This window comes from Coptis chinensis, chromosome 6 (genome assembly GCF_015680905.1).
Source record: "Coptis chinensis isolate HL-2020 chromosome 6, ASM1568090v1, whole genome shotgun sequence".
NCBI classification, from domain to species: Eukaryota; Viridiplantae; Streptophyta; class Magnoliopsida; order Ranunculales; family Ranunculaceae; genus Coptis; species Coptis chinensis.
Window position 1 is genome coordinate 16,618,044 of NC_141461.1, and position 19,364 is coordinate 16,637,407.

A 19,364-nucleotide genomic window follows, 5' to 3' on the forward strand; every position below is an offset into this window, starting at 1 on the left:
TTACAAAGGATTAAGACTAGAAAGTGTAAAGATCTCACAGCCAATCAGCTTCCTATTCAAATGCTCCACACCAAAGAATAGAATGAACGCGTCGGTATCATGGTCATGATCATGAAAGAGAAGTGTCAACACTCCGACAAGACACAAAGACCGACCCTACCAGAAGTTTATCATTGCGCCCACCCAATGGAAACTTGAGCTGGCTTGCTCCATAGAATGAGAGAGCCACCGGTGATGTCATCACGCTTATGGTGCTACAGATATTTACATCATTGTCGAACACGTTATTTAGAAGACATCAACCGAGCTAATTATAATTTTCTACATAAGAATCCTAAACTCAAAGATGTTCTCTACTACGAAAGCTTTAAGAGTTGAAAAGACAAGATATATTTTGCCACAACGTGATTTTTCTTAGAAGTAGGTATGATTGCCAAGTACATTACACCGGAGGCAGCCAAGGTATGGAATTCATACCCTGCTTCAACATATTGTGCTACAATTCTTTTGCGTTTCCTTTAAATGTTTCTCTAGAAACTAAGTTATGAGAGGAATCAATTAAAAATATAAAATACAGACGCCGAAAGAAACAGTACCGCAAAAACGAACTGTAATATAATTGACTTTCAAATTAATAAACCAAGGATAAAAGAAGACCTTCAGAGCACTTCGTAGCTTAGACCATTAAAAGTTACTTGATATTTTGTGTGTACTTATAATTTAGAAGCTTCTTGCGCCTCAAGTCCATTACTACTTCATTTGAACAGTAAATAACACCCTCTGAAGCTTCAATATGACACAAATTAGAAAGATGGCTCATTTATTCTTGCATCTTAAAGAATAAGATAGAACTATACTAGATAAAAAGCAATTTGGGTCAAATAAAAAATACAAAAGTAAACATAAACCAAAAAAAAAAAACTGATCTACAATTACCTGAATAGGAGCACTATAATTGCAAGAACCATCATAGAGGAGGAGTTTCCAACAAAGAAGAAATACTTTGGAAGCGTTGTTGCACAAGGAGACAAAGGTCAGAACTAGGACGAGGCCAAAGAATGACCATTTTCTCCATAGGGTGGTTGTGAGAATGATTGTGACCACCTTTACCAGACAAATATAGTATAACATAACGACCCCCAAGTATTATGAGCAACAACGAAGCAAATTTATGCACTGTTTCCTCGCCAGCAATGGTGTTTGCCATTGTAATTGCTGCTATGCCAAGAAGTGAAGTTGAAATGACATGCAAAACAGCACCAAAAGCAATTGCACAAATTCATGAATTAGAAATTGGCCAGATTATAAATCATTCCTCAAAATGAAAAGCATAGATAGATCTACAACTAACTCCTTTGAGATCTGAGAAAATTCTTACTAACGAGAAGAGTTCTAGAAAGACTCCATTTTTTAGCACGACCCACAATGGAAAAAGGCAACCAATGTGTCGAAATAAAAGAATGTAGAAGCGAAACCGTTGCAATTCCACCTATTGTTGATACATCTTTCGCGATAAAACTCTCCATTTCTTCAATCAAATTCCACAAAACTCTAATTAATCAATTAAATGAATTGGGTGGTGTGGTTCACCAACCACCGGATCAAAGAAGAGGAATTAGATACCAAGTGACGCTGCAACTTGAGACAAAATATGGGCTGTGGACACTAACTAAAACAACCACTAGCTAAATGATAAGAGCCCAAAACTGTAGTTTTAACCCCTTAACAATTGTACTTTTAGACCAATTATGTGAATAATAAGTAAGAGTTAATATTGATTACGTGTTTTTATGCATTTTAGGCTTCAAAGTCCATTATGTGCAGAAATGTGCCACTTTAGCGAGATAAAAGAGCAAAGGTCGGTTGCTAAGGAGTTCTGTGATTAAAGGCCAATTTTCAAGAAGACAAAGCCTTTGTAAAGCCCGGTCAAAAGCTGAAAAGTCAAAGTCCACGCGGGCAGAAACAGTGCACAAAGTCAACAGAACTTCCGAAGACCATATCTTTGGACTCAGACCTCGGAATTGGGCCTACCTTATGTCAAAACGACCGGCTCGAAAAGAGCTTTCCAATGGTCCAAACCTTGGCCCAATCAGAGGAGCAAAAGTGGACGAAACATTTGTCAAAGCCAACTGCAGTTGAAGAGCCCATTTTGGACTAAAGAAATTGGGTTTTGGGCCCGATTTTCCGGCCCAAAACATGGCTCCAAGCCCATCCACGATTTTTGGATCTGAAAGTATAAAAACAAAAGCTTGACTCTTTGTTAATGGCAGTTAGGTTAGGAAGCTAATTTTAATGGAGTTTAGGGTTAGAAAAAGATAGATCTAGATCTAGTTTTTTTACATTCATTCAATTAGTTAGTTTAGAATCATATTTTAGTTTTTAGAATAAAGTATTAGTTCTTCATTTCAATTTAGATTATTGCTTAAATTCTTATTTAGATTAGTTGTCTTAAATTCATAATTAGTTATTCACAATCTTAGTTCTAAATTAGTTTTAATTTCAGTTTAATTTAATTATGTCTTATTGTTATTATTGTTCTTGTGTTAGGAATTGTAGTATAGAAATTTCACATCAAATCATTACTCTCACCATTGTTCCTTTTGGGTTTGATTAGTTGAATTCGATTTAAGTCTAGAGAGTTAAGAGTGGACGAATCCTTACTCATTATATTGCATGATTATGTTTTGAGAGTAAGAAGAATTGATTTAAACGTAAGAACAGTAGGATTACGTATTAGTGTTGTTAACATTAATATTAGGATTTTATTATTCTTACGATTATCACTAAACATCCATTTCTAAGACACTAACTAAACTAACTAAACAACCCATTTCTTGCAAAATATCGCTAAGAAAGGAATGAAAAAAACGGAATTCATCCATTTCTTGCAATGTCGATAATCAGGACTAGTTAATTAAGTTAGTAACTAGAAAGAAAATGAAAGATTATTACCTCAAACTGCAAGAAAATACGACTGTGTCAAAATGGACTTCCAAACTCCTTGTTTTCTTCTTCTTCTTCTTCTTCTTCTTTCTTTGATTGACTGTTTACTCGGTCAATATGGAATTTGATTTTGAGGAGTGCGAAAATTAGGGATCTTGAAATAATGCGGCGGTGAGAGAGAGAGAGAGAGAAAAAAAAAAATGTTTTATATTTCGATATTTTTGGTTTCCCTCTGTTCGCGAAATTTTTAAGTTTGTAACACTTCTCCAACGCTTTTTAAGCGTTAGCAATTAATTCCGGAAATTCACCCAAATAAAGCAACGCTTTACAACATTACCAACGCTTATTTAACGTTGAAAACTTACTAACGCTAAATAACCGTTGCAAATCAAAAAAGGTGCGTGTTGCAAATATCCTATTATGGTGTAGTGCTAGTAAATAGATAAAGAGTGTAGGATGAAATATCATACTACTAAAGAGACGAGTTAGGCAAGAAAAGACATACAAGTCACAACAGACACCTAATAAAATGCAAACTCAAAAGAAACATCCTTGTTTCTCCCTCCTCACTTCTTACACCGAAGAACCAAAAATATTATTATATGATCCATCAAGAGGCAAAAGAACCAAAAGAGTGATAACAATATCATTTATATATAACTACAGTGTTGAGGACTTTGGTTACAATCATAAACAGGTCATTTTTCAATCTTCTATATGCAGTAAAGGGTCACTCATTATAAGCCTTAGTCTATGCGAGAAAGGATCACTCGGTACAAACCTTACTCTAAAGCTAGAACAATTACCATATCTATATGTGCTCGAAGTTTGGCAAGGTACCGATACTAACATGCGACACTTAGTATCATATACCACCCTCAAGAGTCATTCAGAGTAGTCTCTTCTGGTAAAAATATCAAGTTCCAGAGAACCTTACCTTAAACTTTGGATACTTAAAGTAGGCAAGCTAATTAAACTACACACACGTGGGGCATCTCAACCAAAACAAAAACACGGTAGAAATGACACAACGAATGGTATTTACACTTGATTCATAATGTCGATCCAATTCAACAACTTGAAATAAACAAGGATGTGTCAAGGAAATTCTATTCTTAGACCATTCAAATTGAAAGGTTTGGTAAGTCGTAATGAGCTAGATTTTAACATTATGAATTTATTATCACTACATCCCCACAACAACATATAACATCAAACACCACTACTAAAACATGTACGAGGCTGCATTAAAATGAGAGACTCAACGAGAGAAAAAACTTACAGTAACAAGCAAGAGAATTGAAATACGTTAACAGTAAAGTTAAATTCGACAGTAACTAATTTAATACCAAAATACGAATTTAAATTCAATAGTATTGATTACGATTCATAATAACAAGTTAAACACATACCATTAATCGTAAGTAAAACACATACCTTTAATCCAAAGCTAGAGACTATCATGCTGATAACGTGTTAGAATTAAACCGATTTGGAGAGAACACCACATTAACTTAACATGTATTGAATCATTGAGAGAATGAGATAGAGAGAATTCTTATTCATTGAGGTAAGTCTAAATAGGAGGAGGTTACCTTTATATATAACTAGATAACCTCATTTCCAAGATAAAGGATTATCAGGATAAATACCAGATAGAGGGTTATCAGGATAAATACCAAATATAGGGTTATCAGGATAAACACAGATCAATGGTGGGCATCTATATAAGCCCACGGATTTCATAACAATATACTAATAGTATCTCCTATAACTAACCTCGACTCTTAAATTCATCCAGATATTTTTCTTACTCATAATACCCCAAATGAATAGTTAAATCAACAACACCTAAATACTATTAAGAATGACTATTTAGTCTTTTTACACCCATATAAATTTGCAGTATCGATATTGTCCTTCAATTAAAATGTTGTTTAACACTATTTAATAGGGGTAATCAATCATATTCCATGTCACAGTGAATTAAAAAACCAAATCCACACCCTCATTTCATTTTGAATTGTGTGCACCATAAATGGCATTTAATTACCCAATTTAGTTAGACGTTAAGAAAAATTAAAAGTCTAGAGAGAGAGAGAGTACGAAGTGAAGGAAACCCAACCTTCTTTCTCTTCTCGCCTGGCTGAAAACACACACACACACACACACGCGTCTTCTAGATTAAGGCCTACACAAAAGTCTCATCTTCTCTTGATTTTTTTTTTCCAATCCTGATGTGAAGCTTTCATTTTTTGAAAAAAAAATCAAAGAAATGGAAGATCCAATTTTTTGGTAGTATGATTATTATTCAAAAATAAATAAAGATTGGTTCAAATCTCAGAAGTTCATCGGAGGTTCGTCGTCCCATTGATTATTCTCCATGTTTGTTGATTTGTTTTCTTTTCATCCATACTATGTTTGTTGTTGTGCAGTGTTAGTTCCAAGTTTCTATGGTCTGAGTTTTGTTGGATTGGTCTAAGTTTCCATGGTCTAACTGGATATATTTTTGGTGATTGTAGTGGGACTGGAAGGTTTTGATAACTACATACTCAGTAAAGATCACTACTAGACGCACTCGCTTTACTGCCTATAAATCACAGTTGTACATTTTGTGTGTATTTGAGATATTATGTGCACTGAGTAAACACATGCATATGAAATTTGAATGAAGTTGTATAGTGTGAATCATTGCAGCTTCGTTCAGCCCAAACAATGAATACAAAAGATCTATAAGGGGCTGCTCAGCAAAGGTTAGATAAGCCCATGCTATGTAAGTTTTGTATGGAGATGCTATTATGTATTACGAAGCTAATGTCTTAAGGAAGCAACAGGTGGTACAATGCTTAGACAGCAACATGTAGCTACATCTCTCTCAACCACAATCCCAGTGATCTAGAAAAGATTGACAAGTAAGAAATTCTCTTTTAACTTGCAAAGAAGTTTGTAAGAAAATATCCAAAAACCATAAAATTAGAAAGCGTTACTAAAGGCTACATTTGAGAAGACTAGGTTTTTCGTGCTTTTCTGAGACTTGCACTTGCTTCCGTTCGATAAGGTTATTTTGCAATCTTTTGTGCATATGAATTGAACAATGAACTATTTGGTTTGCTTGGCACATTTCTTCTTGCTTTACGTAAACAAGGTCAGCCCCTTTTTAAAAAAATTAAAGTTAATGAAAAGTGGCCATGTAAGAAAAAATGGAAAGAAACTTTGTGCATAGTATTAGCATCATATGAGCATATAATCTAGCTAACATGTAGAATTTAGTTTTATTTGTTCAGGCTGCTAATGTACAACTTTATAAATTTGGAGGAAAAGGAGAGACATGACCTGCAAAACATTTCGCCGATTGAACTGTGACTTGGAAAACATATATCTTAATGGTATGAACAACGCTTCAGCTTCATTTTTGTAAAAGTTCCTTATGCAAATGGAAAGTCTTTATTGATACTACATACTACATTACTTTGATTCTCAGCTACATAATAAATATTAAAAGTAACTTACAAACTGTGTCCATTTTATCATAATAATATGGACCTTGCCCAAGGAGATTGGGAAGCTCACTTCATTTTTGATTCTGTCGCTGAGTTCGAATTCTTTTGAAAGGGTGATACATACCAGCTGAGCTTGCTAATTGCATTACAGCGAGTACACTAAACATTGGAAATAATTATTTGAATGGTTCAATTCTAAATGGACTAGGTGAGCTTGCACAATTACAGTGTTTGGTTCTTTCATGTACACAATGAGCTCTCTGGAACAGTACTTGGCCTCAAAGTCGTTTTCTATGCGAAATGGAGGATCGGATTCAAGTGCAAACCTGACTTTTCATTCTAGGTATTATGTGTTTTATGAATTTATTTCTCACCTATACTATGTACTTTTCCTTGCTTAACTTTCTTTTATGTACAAATAGCATTATTGCATGAGATTTTTGTTTTCCTTTTCTGAATTTTAAGGTTTATCTTTGTACATAGGTGCATATCAGATATTATATGTTAATGTAGGTTCAATGGTTTTCATATGTTGATGTTGTACAATAACTGATTGGTTTCCAATATTGTTAGTGTTAAAAAAACAAATTACACATTTTATTAAGAGTGGTCTCCATGCCGAAACACATTTTCGTTCACATAAAGGGTTCACAATTTAAGATTAGCTTGTCAATCTACAAATTCCATGAAGGGTTCACAGTTTCAGTCGAGTTGGGGTTTGATATTCTTATATAGTTCATCTGATATCAGGGGTTAACTTGGTTTAGAGAGGAGGAGTTCATTTGTTACCCAATTAGAAAAAGTTGTGTGTCTCACTTTAGCTTCAGCTAGATATCTCTGTGATCATCATACTTTATTTGTCTCTCTTTATAGCATTTTTTGGGATAATTCTTCCTTCTAGAGCAGTAAATTTATTCGATCGAAATAATTGTTTTCTAAGTCACTTTTAATCTTAAAGAATTGTGGGGATTATTGTTTTTTCTTAAATCTTTAATTTTTGGATATAATTTTGGTTTGGGACGCCTCACATGAATTGATTAATGGTTGTACACTGTTAATAGGTTTCTTCCCATCTCTTTTTTCTTCCTTCCATCGACAATTTTTTTAAACTTAATTTTTGAAAAAAAGGTTTTTGGCTGTTGTGGTGTGTTTACAGTTACTACTCTATCCCTCTCTCAAAATGCAATATCTGCTTATAATGGAGGATGACTTGGAGTGATCTTATGCTGGTCTATCGGTAATATTACTTGTAGAACTTGTTGTCACCTTTCAAGGTATAGGTATGGATTGCTTGATTTTCATGTGAAGTTTATGATCTCTGTCACTTGTGATGATCAACCTGTTTGCAAAGAGTATGCACTATTATAGACCGTCCTTTTTCTCTTTGCCTTATTGAGCTTTTTAATATTAGGTGTTGGGGGTGACTGTCAATCAACTTGATACGTGTCAAACCAGTTGAGAGTAATCACCATATGAGGGTAGTCAGGGTACATATCCTTCGCTCAAGCAGCAAAAAATTTACAAGTTTGACAGTCCTTTTGAATCGATGGTTTTTTTTTCCTACAAGTATTTGTCAATTTTTATGTGCACAAAAAGTAAAATGGTTGTATGGTGAGTCTATATCCTTGGATAATGTTTAATTAATTGCCTACAAAACAAGGTAAACATTCATGCCATCTTTTATATCCTCTTCTTGATTTTGTTTGTTGATATTCGCTTGTTACTACTACTTAGAGTTTTGAACTCTCTAAATTGGTACAAAAGCAATCAAGTTTCCTTACTCACGATCTTTGTTTCGTAGAGTTTGAATAAAGATTCGAACTAAACTAAAGCTTAGAACAACTACAAATTGGAATTTACAATGAGGGAACTAAAGAGTAAGGAGTAATTATTAATGCTAGATTTTTTCTTCCTACACAAACATTAATAAAAAAAACATTAAAATGAAAACATGCACTTAATACCGAAATAGAAATTTGAAAGAGAAGTTGGAGAGTTAATCCTCCTCATGTGAAACTATCATTAGTGTTGATTTGAAATAGGTTTTGATTCTTCCTAGACTCATAGACAAGTCCCTAACGGAAAAATAGATTTGATCCCTAGCATGCATGGCTCACTAAAGAGCTCATACATGCTAGCAAGTGAAACCAAACAATGACTTATCTCTAAGCTCATTGCTTGATTTCTAACTAAACTATACACCAACTACCATTTTGGGGTAGGATGTAGAGTTAGTTGTTCTTCCTAAACCTACCAAACCAACAATTGGTTTACCCTCACATGAGTTAGACTAACTCCCCAAAAGGGAAGTTAGCTCATGATCCTTGGGACAAGGACTTATGAACTAATAAAAACACAAAAGAGAAAGAGAGAGAGAGAGAGAGAGAGAGAGAGAGAGAAGAAAATCCACAACCAAACTCACTTCTATTATTTCTTAGAAGAACAAGTGTTCCTCCATTAAAACTATTACAAGCTTTTTTTTAATAAAAACAAAAACTAACTTATCATTTTTTTCACTAAGGAACTAAAATAATGCCATGTGAGGAAAATAAGTCAAGGGAGTAAATGGAGTGTCCCCCACCCTTGTCTAATTTCTTCTCCATTTGAGAGAAATCTCATTTCCTCCCACGTGAATCATCAAACCACATTAATTCATTTTTATCCACCACATTAAAACAAAATGACACCTTGCCTTTTTTTCACTATTAACACCTAATCTAATTTATTACATGCAAGGTGTCAACTTTGCACCAATAATTTGTTATTTTTGTCTTGACATGCTCCATGATTGATGACTCATCCAATCTTGTACCCCCAAGATAGTGGGCCCATGTGCGATCCTAGTGGCGGTCCGGTATTTTGGGCGGTTTTACAACTTCCTTTTATCGTAGAGTTCATCGCCTACGATTGTCCGAAAGCAGCTCTCTCTTGTCGATTCGAGTCCCGGTTTGAGAGGTAGGAGCTTTGGAAGTTTGATGCTTCGTGCGATTTGGGAGAATTCATATATCTGCCCGTTCCTCGTGCTTTATTGCGGGTTTAACCAATATTTCCATGTTTACTTGCAAATACCGCAAAAGTATGAAAACATATTTATTTCATGATTATTAAACGATAATTAACCAAATTTATATGTCTCAATGGGGTTTCATAATACACTTTTGGGTGCTTATCACACTACCCCAAAACAAAGACTTTGCTTGTCCTCAAGCAAAGAAGAGACACTAAAATAGATAAGTGGCCAAAAATGTGTAGTCCTAAACTAATTCTCGTTTCGCAGAGTGCGATTGCATTGACCATATGCAACAAGGCCTTAAACCACTAGGAATTCCCTAGTGGACGAAGTTATAGCCTAGTGAGAGTTTTCCGAAAAAGATACTCACAAACTTCATTTATACTACAACGACTCGAAGGATGTAAACTTGTTTCCTAAATTAATCTCAGATATCCATACATCTCCTTAGCAGGGAACGAGGATTTATTTCTTTGAAACTCAAGTTAATATGTATTCAATAATTAAAACATCTACATATGATTATTCATGCAGTGAACTTTTCATTGAAATATACTAGTAGGGTTGTTTACGATCCTTGGAGAGCATACCTAAATGGGTTCTCACAGGTATGTGTTGAAACACATATTCACTCAAAATTTTTCCACTCGGTTTTGTTAACTCCAAAGTGTGTAGTGGGCACACGTTTCCTTACATCTCAATGACAAATCGAGGAGCCGATGTCGATCAATCACGCTACTACTACTTATTATCACACCACCCTACTCCTAATTGAGCTAGAGATCTTTATTAGGTATTGTAGGGCTTAGGTGATAGTGTGTACAAGAAAATGGAAATGGATAATCAAAATTCTACGAGTATGAGAGAATAGGGTCTTCATATATTTACACTAGAGAAATCCTTGTTTCCTTTCCTTCTTCTAACCGAGTTTTTCCAACCTTGTTCTTAAGCCTCCGGATACTTTTTTTTTTTTTTTTTTTTTAAGGCTTAAGAACATGATTCTATTTTCCTTTTCAAGCAAGTAACCGACTTATATTTGGGACAAGTCTTTCTCTTTATTCTTTCCACATTTCATCCTATTTCTCATACTCATCACTTAGGTAGATTCTTTTATTTGGTTTAATAGATGGGTAAGGAATTTTTGTGGTGAAAGTGAAAGGTTTGATGAAAGGTTCAATTGGAGTGACTAGCGGTAATATTTGTAACAGGTAAGAAATTTTTAGCTATGTCGATCCAAAGAAGGCCTAAATTCGCCTAGGGTTCGGTGGTGATCAAGTAAGATGATCGCAATTTCCTCTAATCGGAAAAACTACTCCTCTGTGTCATCACACACAAATCACTCATATCAAGGCTTTTGGTTAGATTCTCACAGGATTTATAGTTTAAGTAACTAACCGTTGGTTCCAGAAACTTACTGCTATGTACAATCAATGATACTCAGTACATGAATATTCATGAAAAGATGTATAAACTATTGCATACGTATTATCTAAAGTTTCTTAAAAACAAATCCTAATTCGGATACTAATGTGAGATTTCTAGACAATTTTCATCATTGAAAAGGAAACAAGACTTTGTCACTAAGTACAATTATTAATATGAAAATAAAAACTATATATAGGCTACAAGATGCCTAATTTTTGCTACAGGTTTAAAGCACCCCCAAACAGAATGATGCTTAGTCCTCGAAGGATCAATAATTAAATAGAGAAAATACCTGAGAACCGTGAGCAAAATTAGGGCTAGATTGCTGGAACAGAGAGGTTGGAGATCATAATATATTATTCAGAAAGAACAAGAAAATGTTCAATAGCACACTAAACATAACACACGATATAATGAACCATAGCGTACGAAACATGAAAAACAATAGCACACCAAATAGAAGGTTTAGCTAGATATATGTACAATGGCTAACTCAAGTTTACCATCCAGCAGGACGTGAAGGTCTGGCGTCCTCTTTAAGGAAATGCATTTCCTTAGCATCACGCCAATAGATAATAGTCTGCCAAATTTTTGCCCATTCTTTGTCTCCGGATTCCCTCAAATTGGTCTTCATCTTTTCGTCCTTTGGGTAACATCGAACATGCCTCAGGTATCGAGCGGGACGCTTCCATTGACGAAACCTTAATGAGCGAATGATTCTGTTTGCTGGGCACATGGAATCCACCTTGACCCAGTCATGAAAAGTAGCTGCAAACTGTGGGAAATGTGTCTTCATGATTCGGCAAGCGGTGACTGGTAAAAGTATATACTTATCCTGAAAAGTGCGAGCTCGTTTCAGGCTGGAGACAACACAACCTAAAATGTTAAATAAAGCATGACCCTGAGCTAGTGCACTGAATACGACGCAAGCAGCCTCATTGGCAGTAGAGAAATGCCAATCTCCCATAATGTTCAGGAGTACAAATAACATTGCAGTCCCCATGTTCATGGTCATGCTTGCTAATGGAATGGTGATGTTGCGCCATGGTACATGGCCATCTCCTTCTCGTTTGATCTCAAGACCATCACCATAAGAGTCGCGAAATGCTTGCCACTGAAAAGAACGGTAAGAATTATGATAGATGTAATGCCAAGATGCAGCAGGTTCGTGATATGGAAGGTCCAAAGTTAGAGCAAGTTGTTGTTCAGAAAAGATATGAGGTGTGTCACCAACTCGGATTGTGAATCCGTCTAAGTAGAAACCATGCGCATGGTTGAATGCTGGTGTGTCATCCATATTAGCATAAAAGTATGCAGCCAAACTAGGAGAATAAGTTTGGTCAGGTTGAAGAATTAGGGAAGACCACCCAATGTTTGTGATGTAATCATGGAAGAGATGGCCATAGGCATTGGAATCCATCATAGATTGAAAGGATTGCTTTCGGGGAATGAGTTTGGGAGGTACCATGGATGATGAAGATACAATGTTTGATGAAGATGCCATGGTGGATGAAGTAAAGAAATGGGTAACGATATCGGCAATTGAATGGAAAAATGAGTATGTAAGAAAATAGACCCTCAGTAAGACATGTTAAAATTATATTAGTCACAACGGAAATGATGACAATCCTACTAAGCATTTCATACAAAATAAAACAAAAAGATAAGATAAAATACATAGTACGACGGAAAAATGTAATAACATATATGATTATATACTTATTGACTTAGTAATATCAAGGATTCGATATTGATCTAGGAGATGCATATTTTGCACCGTTCAAGTTTAGGTCATCTATTTGTTGGCCGAAATGCATCATCTGAATGTCCCCTTTAGTCAAGTGAGAGTACAGTTTTGATTTTCCATTAGGAGAGCATGATTTTTCAAGAATTGAGAATGATTTTCCAAGATCTCTTCTTGTTCAACATCATGCGTTGCTTAACGATCTTGGAAATCCTGAAGGGTTGTGATGATGATATTCTGACGAGCGTGTAGTTCCCTCAAACCCTGATGAAGAAGTTTAATGCCTTCCATGGGATTAATAATATTCAGCATGGCATTTTCGTCAAATAAATGGTCAGAATTGGAGCTTGAGGTGTTCTGCCCATCTATCAGAGCATCAGGGGTCCAAAAACCAACGGAGTAGTCTGTTTGAAGTACCTTTATATATGCTCTTTGAAGGGGTGTCTCTGGAGATATTATTGGATAACCCCAACGCATCATAATCTACGTAACCAAAGTGGGTAGAACTGCTGACCTTCTTGTTTTCTTGGTGATGACGTGCCAGAGGTGTTGGATCAGACAAAAGTCATCTCTTTGAGTTTGCAAAATCCAAAGTAGGTGAAGTTGAGGCTTTGTGACTTCAGATTGGTGTGATGTACCTACCACATTATGTCCTAACCAGTGGAGCACAACACGTTGATTATGTTTCAAAGAGCGTTGAAGAACCATGTGATGTGTATGTTCGACGTCGCCATGAGATACGGTAGCTCGCAGTAACGTTTTTGCGGAATCGAATGATGACTCTTGAACAAGGGACTCTTGGGTTTTTAGTGGGATTTGAAGTATGTCGGAGATCATTTCCTTATTCAATTCCAATCGTTGTCCATAGGCATTGAAGTAGAATTTTCCATCTTCATAACCGCTAAATTGGTAGAACATCAAAACCAATTCTCGGAATAACTAGTCTGAATGATATAGAAGAGGCCCATCCTCGACGATGATTTCAGTGTCAAAATAAGGAGAAAACCGCCTTCTTCGAAAAGTTTTAGGTAGTCTTTCTCTGCCGTTATTTTTCTTGGTTGAGTCATTCTTTGAGGAAGGATAGTGAAAATTGTATGAATAAGAATGGCTTAAAAAGAAGAGATTTATAGGCAATCTATGAGGCTAGACCAATCTGGAGTCCAAGTGTATTTAATGACCCATGTGATTATGAACAAAGATCATAGGGGATCCACAAGAAGTCTTTGTCATGTCGATATCCAAATACAATTAATGAGATGGTTTAATGTTTAGAAAATACGGAGGAAAGTTTCACGGGGGTAGTTAAACTTACACGTAATTTCAGAAATGATGATCATAACTCAAGTAATAGAATATGGATAGAATAATCGAAATGCATGTGTGACAAGTGTTATGTGTACCTTGTAAGCGTCTTGCGATTTTCTCTGAACACTATGTGTATCCATTAATTATTTCGTGAGTTTGGATGGCCTTTCTTTGTTATGGTTTGTTTATTTATTTACTTATTATTATTTTTTATTTTTTATTTTTTTAATTTTTATATATATATATATATATATATATATTTTATTTTTTTTTATTTTTTATTTATATATATATATATATATTTTTTTTAGAGAGGAAAAAAACGACTAATATACACAACTAATTAATACGGAACTTCTCCATTTAATACGTAACCCGTACAAATGTGTGAGAATTATTTAACACACCATACTAATATATAAAATGAAAAACAGAAAAAGAGACGGTTACATAGATCTAGATGTTCTGGATCATGTTGTGCATGAGTGACAAGAGAATAATGATAAACACTGTTATCACAATTAATGTGATAGCCCATTCGCGTTGCTCCTTTTCCCATCGCTCTATTTTATTCATTATGTTCAAGAAATTGAAAATTTGTTAAGAAGAATTTGTGAAGAGTGATTTTGGGAAGAGTGAGAGAAGGGAATGAGTGAAAGTGGAAAGGAGAGTTGTATTTATAACTTGATTTCTGACCATTGGGCATCTGACCGTTTGGATCAGTCCGTTGGGTTATTTCATTGGGCTTTGAGAGTAGGCCCAATGAATCAAGGAGCAAACTCATATTTTTGAAAGTACTATATTCGCATAACATAAATAATTTCTCATTCAAACCGTCTGGAGATACAAAATTATGAGAAATCAACCGATATATAAAAATTTAGCACTAAAAAAATAAAAATGCAATGCATTAGGGAAATAAATGACATAGTCATTTCTAAACCAAATGAAATAAACAACTACTGTGAATCCTCCGGGTTAACAGAAGATGAACCCGGGTTTCTGGTTTTGGGTCGGGTCAAAATTTTTGCCCAAGTACAAATGAATTACAGAAATTCCTCTTATGTCCCTAAATGTTCCGAAATTTCAATCGTGGAAATTCGATTCGTTTCAACTCCGAATTTAACGGATGAGATATCGAAATAATCAGTATTAAAAATGTCATCCATTAGAATATGAAAAATCACATTCAAACATCTTTTTTTTTTTTTTTTTTTTTTTTATATTTTTATATACAAATGTACAAGTCGAGAAGAACGTGTCAACAACACCGAAAAATCCAAATAAAACAACACATCACAAACAAATTTTAACTTCGGGGCAACTTTCATGTCGGCTCGGGTGAACCCAATCCAGCCGGTGATCATTGGGGCTTACCCTTTATGTTTTGGGGGCCTAGGGTTTTAGGGCGGTACCATCCTTGACCAATGTGCAATGGTCTAATAATAATATTACCCTTAGTACATATGGTATAGCCTCAAACCGCCCAAAACAAATCACATAGAAAACTGAACGGGTTGGCACAGGGAATCCATTGCCCGCATTTAAACTATGAAATGTCCGATGGTGCATATCACGACTCTCTTTGGGCACCATGCTGGGTGCTAATAAAACAAAACGTGTATATACATGTTGAGTCTTTTAACGTCAGATCCTCAAGACGAATGTGAGTCTTTTAACGTCAGATCCTCAAGACGAATGTGAGTCTTTTAACGTCATATCCTCAAGACGAATGTGAGTCTTTTAACGTCAGATCCTCAAGACGAATCCCAACCTGTGGGAGCAACGGGACGACGACGAAGTTTATCCTGTTGAGCTGGTGTCAGACAATAATATACCTTATACCGCTCATCTCGATAAAAGATCAAGACACGACAGAAAGGAGTTTGATACCATACACCACCCCATCCTTTTTAAACAAATTAAAACTTTTCGAGCAAAAGTACTACAACCATTACCAATTCGAGATGGGTGAGATTTGGACCAAATGATGAGTTGGAGTTCGCAAGGAAGAGAATAGAAAAGGGAGGAGAAAGAAGGAGTTGAAATTTTGGTACCCATTGTTTTCCTCGAGGCACGCTTTGCTCGATTATCGAAGACATTTATACTTTCGGTTAAAGTAGAGTTTTCGTGGACTAAGGTTCCGGCTTTGCAACCACACACTCTAGGGAATTTTAGAAAAGAAAATAGAAGAGGGCCTTACCCTAATGGCATACTTTTCCCCGTTTAAATACATGGAAAGAAGTACACCAAATAATCTATTAGTCCGTGTAGACCGGATCATTGATAAGAGTCTCTTCGACATCCGGAGAGCGCAACTCATGATAATGTTTAAAGGCTACCGCCATTTACTTGGAATTCGCTACCATCATTTTCGTTTTTCACGCAGAGATAGCCCCATAAGGGGTGACAGCAGAGAAAAAAAGGACTAGACCATCGAAGTTTTAGTTTTCCGAAAAATGTGTAATCTTGAGTTGTACATCAAAACTTTTTGACCGACTTTGAACTCTTTTTCGCAATATGTGCTTGTCATGCACTCTTTTCATGTTGGCTTTATAGGATTTCGAGAGATCATAGGCATCACTCGAATTTCCTCAAGCTCATTTAACTGCAATTTTCTTTTTTTTTGCCATGTTAGTGTTATAATTGGGCTTTTGATGGCCCATAGAGCACGGTGCTCAAGTTCAACCGGCAGATGACAAGGTTTTCCAAAAACGAGGCGATACGGAGACATCCCTATAGATGTCTTAAAAGCTGTTATGTATGCCCACAAGGCATCGATAATCGTAGAGCGATCTTTTCTAGATGGATTGACAGTTTTTTTCAAAATGGATTTTATTTCTCGATTAGAGACTTCTACTTGACCACCGGGTTTGAGGATGATAATGGAGTTGCCACTTTGTGCGTGACTCCATATTTTTTTTACTAATGATTCAAAATTTTTATTGCGAAAATGTTTTCCCCGTCACTAATTATAGCTTTTGGAACACCAAATCGAGAGAAAATATTTTCTTTTATAAACAAAACGACCGTTTTATGATCGTTAGCTCGACATGCCAATGCCTCAATCCATTTTGACACATAGTCAACTGCTACAAGTATGTATAGGAAGCCATGAGAATTTGGAAATTGACCCATGAAGTCGATGCCCCATACATCAAAGATTTCCACAATTAGAATGGGATTTAAGGGCATCATATTACGTTGAGTAATGCGACCTAACTGCTGGCAGTGATTGCATGCTTTGCAATGCTCATGTGCATCTCTAAACAGTGTTGGCCAATAAAAACCACATTGTAAAACCTTGGCCGCAGTTTTCTTACCACTAAAATGACCACCACAAGATTGTTCATGGCAGAAGGATAACACATCGTTGTGTTCCCAGTCGGGAATGCAACGGCGGATTAGTTGGTCTGAACAATACTTGAAGAGGTAGGGATCATCCCAGAAATAGAATTTCACAGTGGATAAAAACTTTTTCCGGTCATTACGAGACCAAGATAAAGGAACTTCCTCGGTAACTAAGTAATTTACTATGTCGGTACCAAGGGGACGAAAAAATAGAGTACAAGTGTTCATCTGGAAAGGAATCACAGATAGGTTCAGTGTCAATATCAACATCACTGACAAGTCTTGATAAATGGTCTGCAACCACATTTTCGCTACCTTTTTTATCTCTAATTTCGAGTAAACTCTTTGCAAAAGGAGAATCCATCGGATCAACCTTTGTTTTGCATCTTTTTTCGCTAATAGATAACGAAGTGCCGCATGGTCAGTGTAGACAATAGTTGGAGAACCCACTAGGTAAGGACGAAACTTATCTAACGCATATACAACGGCGAGAAACTCTTTCTCAGTGGTGGTATAGTTACGTTGAGCTTCATTAAGGGTTTTACTCGCATAGTAAATGACAACCGGCTTATCTTCTCGGCGTTGCCCTAGTACAGCTCCTATAGCATAGTCGCTCGCGTCACACATTAATTCAAAAGGTTTAGACCAATCAGGTGGTTGAATTATGGGAGCGGTAGTTAATGCGGTTTTTAATACCTCAAAGGCTTGTTTGCAACTGAAACTGAAATAAAAAACGGCATCTTTAAGCGGGAGATTGGTTAAAGGTCTAGCAACCTTTGAGAAATCTTGAATAAATCTCCTATAGAAACCCTCGTGTGTCCTAAGAATGCGCCATGTCTCTCGAATCTGTTTTTGGTATAGGAAGTGAAGCAATTTTTTCTATCTTAGCTTTGTCGACTTCGATTCCGTCCTTTGAAATGATATGTCCTAAAACTATTCCTTTAGTAACCATGAAATGGCATTTTTCCCAATTAAGAACAAGGTTTTTCTCTTCACAACGGCGTGTAAAGACCTTTTCAAGATTTGATAGACGACTATCGAAAGAATCTCCATAAATTGAGAAGTCGCCCATGAATACTTCCATAAACCGCTTCAACCATATCACTGAAAATATGAAGCATGCAAATAATGAAAAGTACCAGTGCATTTCAAAGGCCAAAAGGCATTCGCCTATATGCAAATGTACCAAATGGACAGTGAAGCGTTGTCTTTTCTTGATCGGCAGGTCTATGACTATCTGAAAATAACCGAATAACCATCAAGAAAGCGTAATAGGCATGACCGCTAAACGTTCAAGCATCCGATCGATGAATGGAAGTGGAAAGTGATCCTTACGGTGGCGGCATTAAGTTTGCGATAGTCAATGCATATTAAGCCATTTCTTCGATACGGCGGAAATGCATTCATCTTTATCATTTTGCACAACCGTAATGCCGATTTCTTTGGAACTACGCGGTACAGGACTCACCCAAACACTATCAGAGATAGGGTAAATAATACCCACATCTTGTAATTTTAACACCTCCTCTCGGACCACATCTTTCATGGTAGGGTTTAGGCGACGCTGTGGTTCACGCGACGTCCTAGCATTTTCTTCAGTGTATCGCGATGGGTGCACACATTAGGTTCAATGCCTTTAATGTCATCGAGGGACCATCCAATAGCGAACGATGTTGTTGAATGACATTAATTAAACGAGCTTCCCGATCGTCGGTCAATTGTGAAAAATAATAAGCGGGTGGCGACCATCACATCAAGTCATGACGTATTTTAATTCGAAGGAAGGGTTTTAATTCAGGGGTGGAGCGGGTGGGTATTAAAGATTCTTGAGGAAGGTCATCATCCATGTAGTAAAACAGATTGATGATCATCCAAGTTACTAGACATCACCGTTGTAGGGTCAAATAATGGTACCGACTCTAATAACTCATTTACTTCTTGTGTATAATCATCGCCCTCAAACTTCGAGTCGCTAAAGGAAAGAAATTGGTACACTTCATCTTCGTGAAAAGAGTTTGTAAAATACTCTTTGCGGAATGTTGTCAACCCCCCGCTGACCTCACCATCAATGTCGCTCGAAGTTGTT

General features: G+C 36.1%; 1 pseudogene; it reads right to left on the bottom strand.

Annotated features, from left to right (window-relative positions):
* Positions 1-1,526, bottom strand: LOC147491778 (uncharacterized; annotated as a pseudogene).
* Between the last annotated feature and the right edge of the window lie 17,838 nt (positions 1,527-19,364).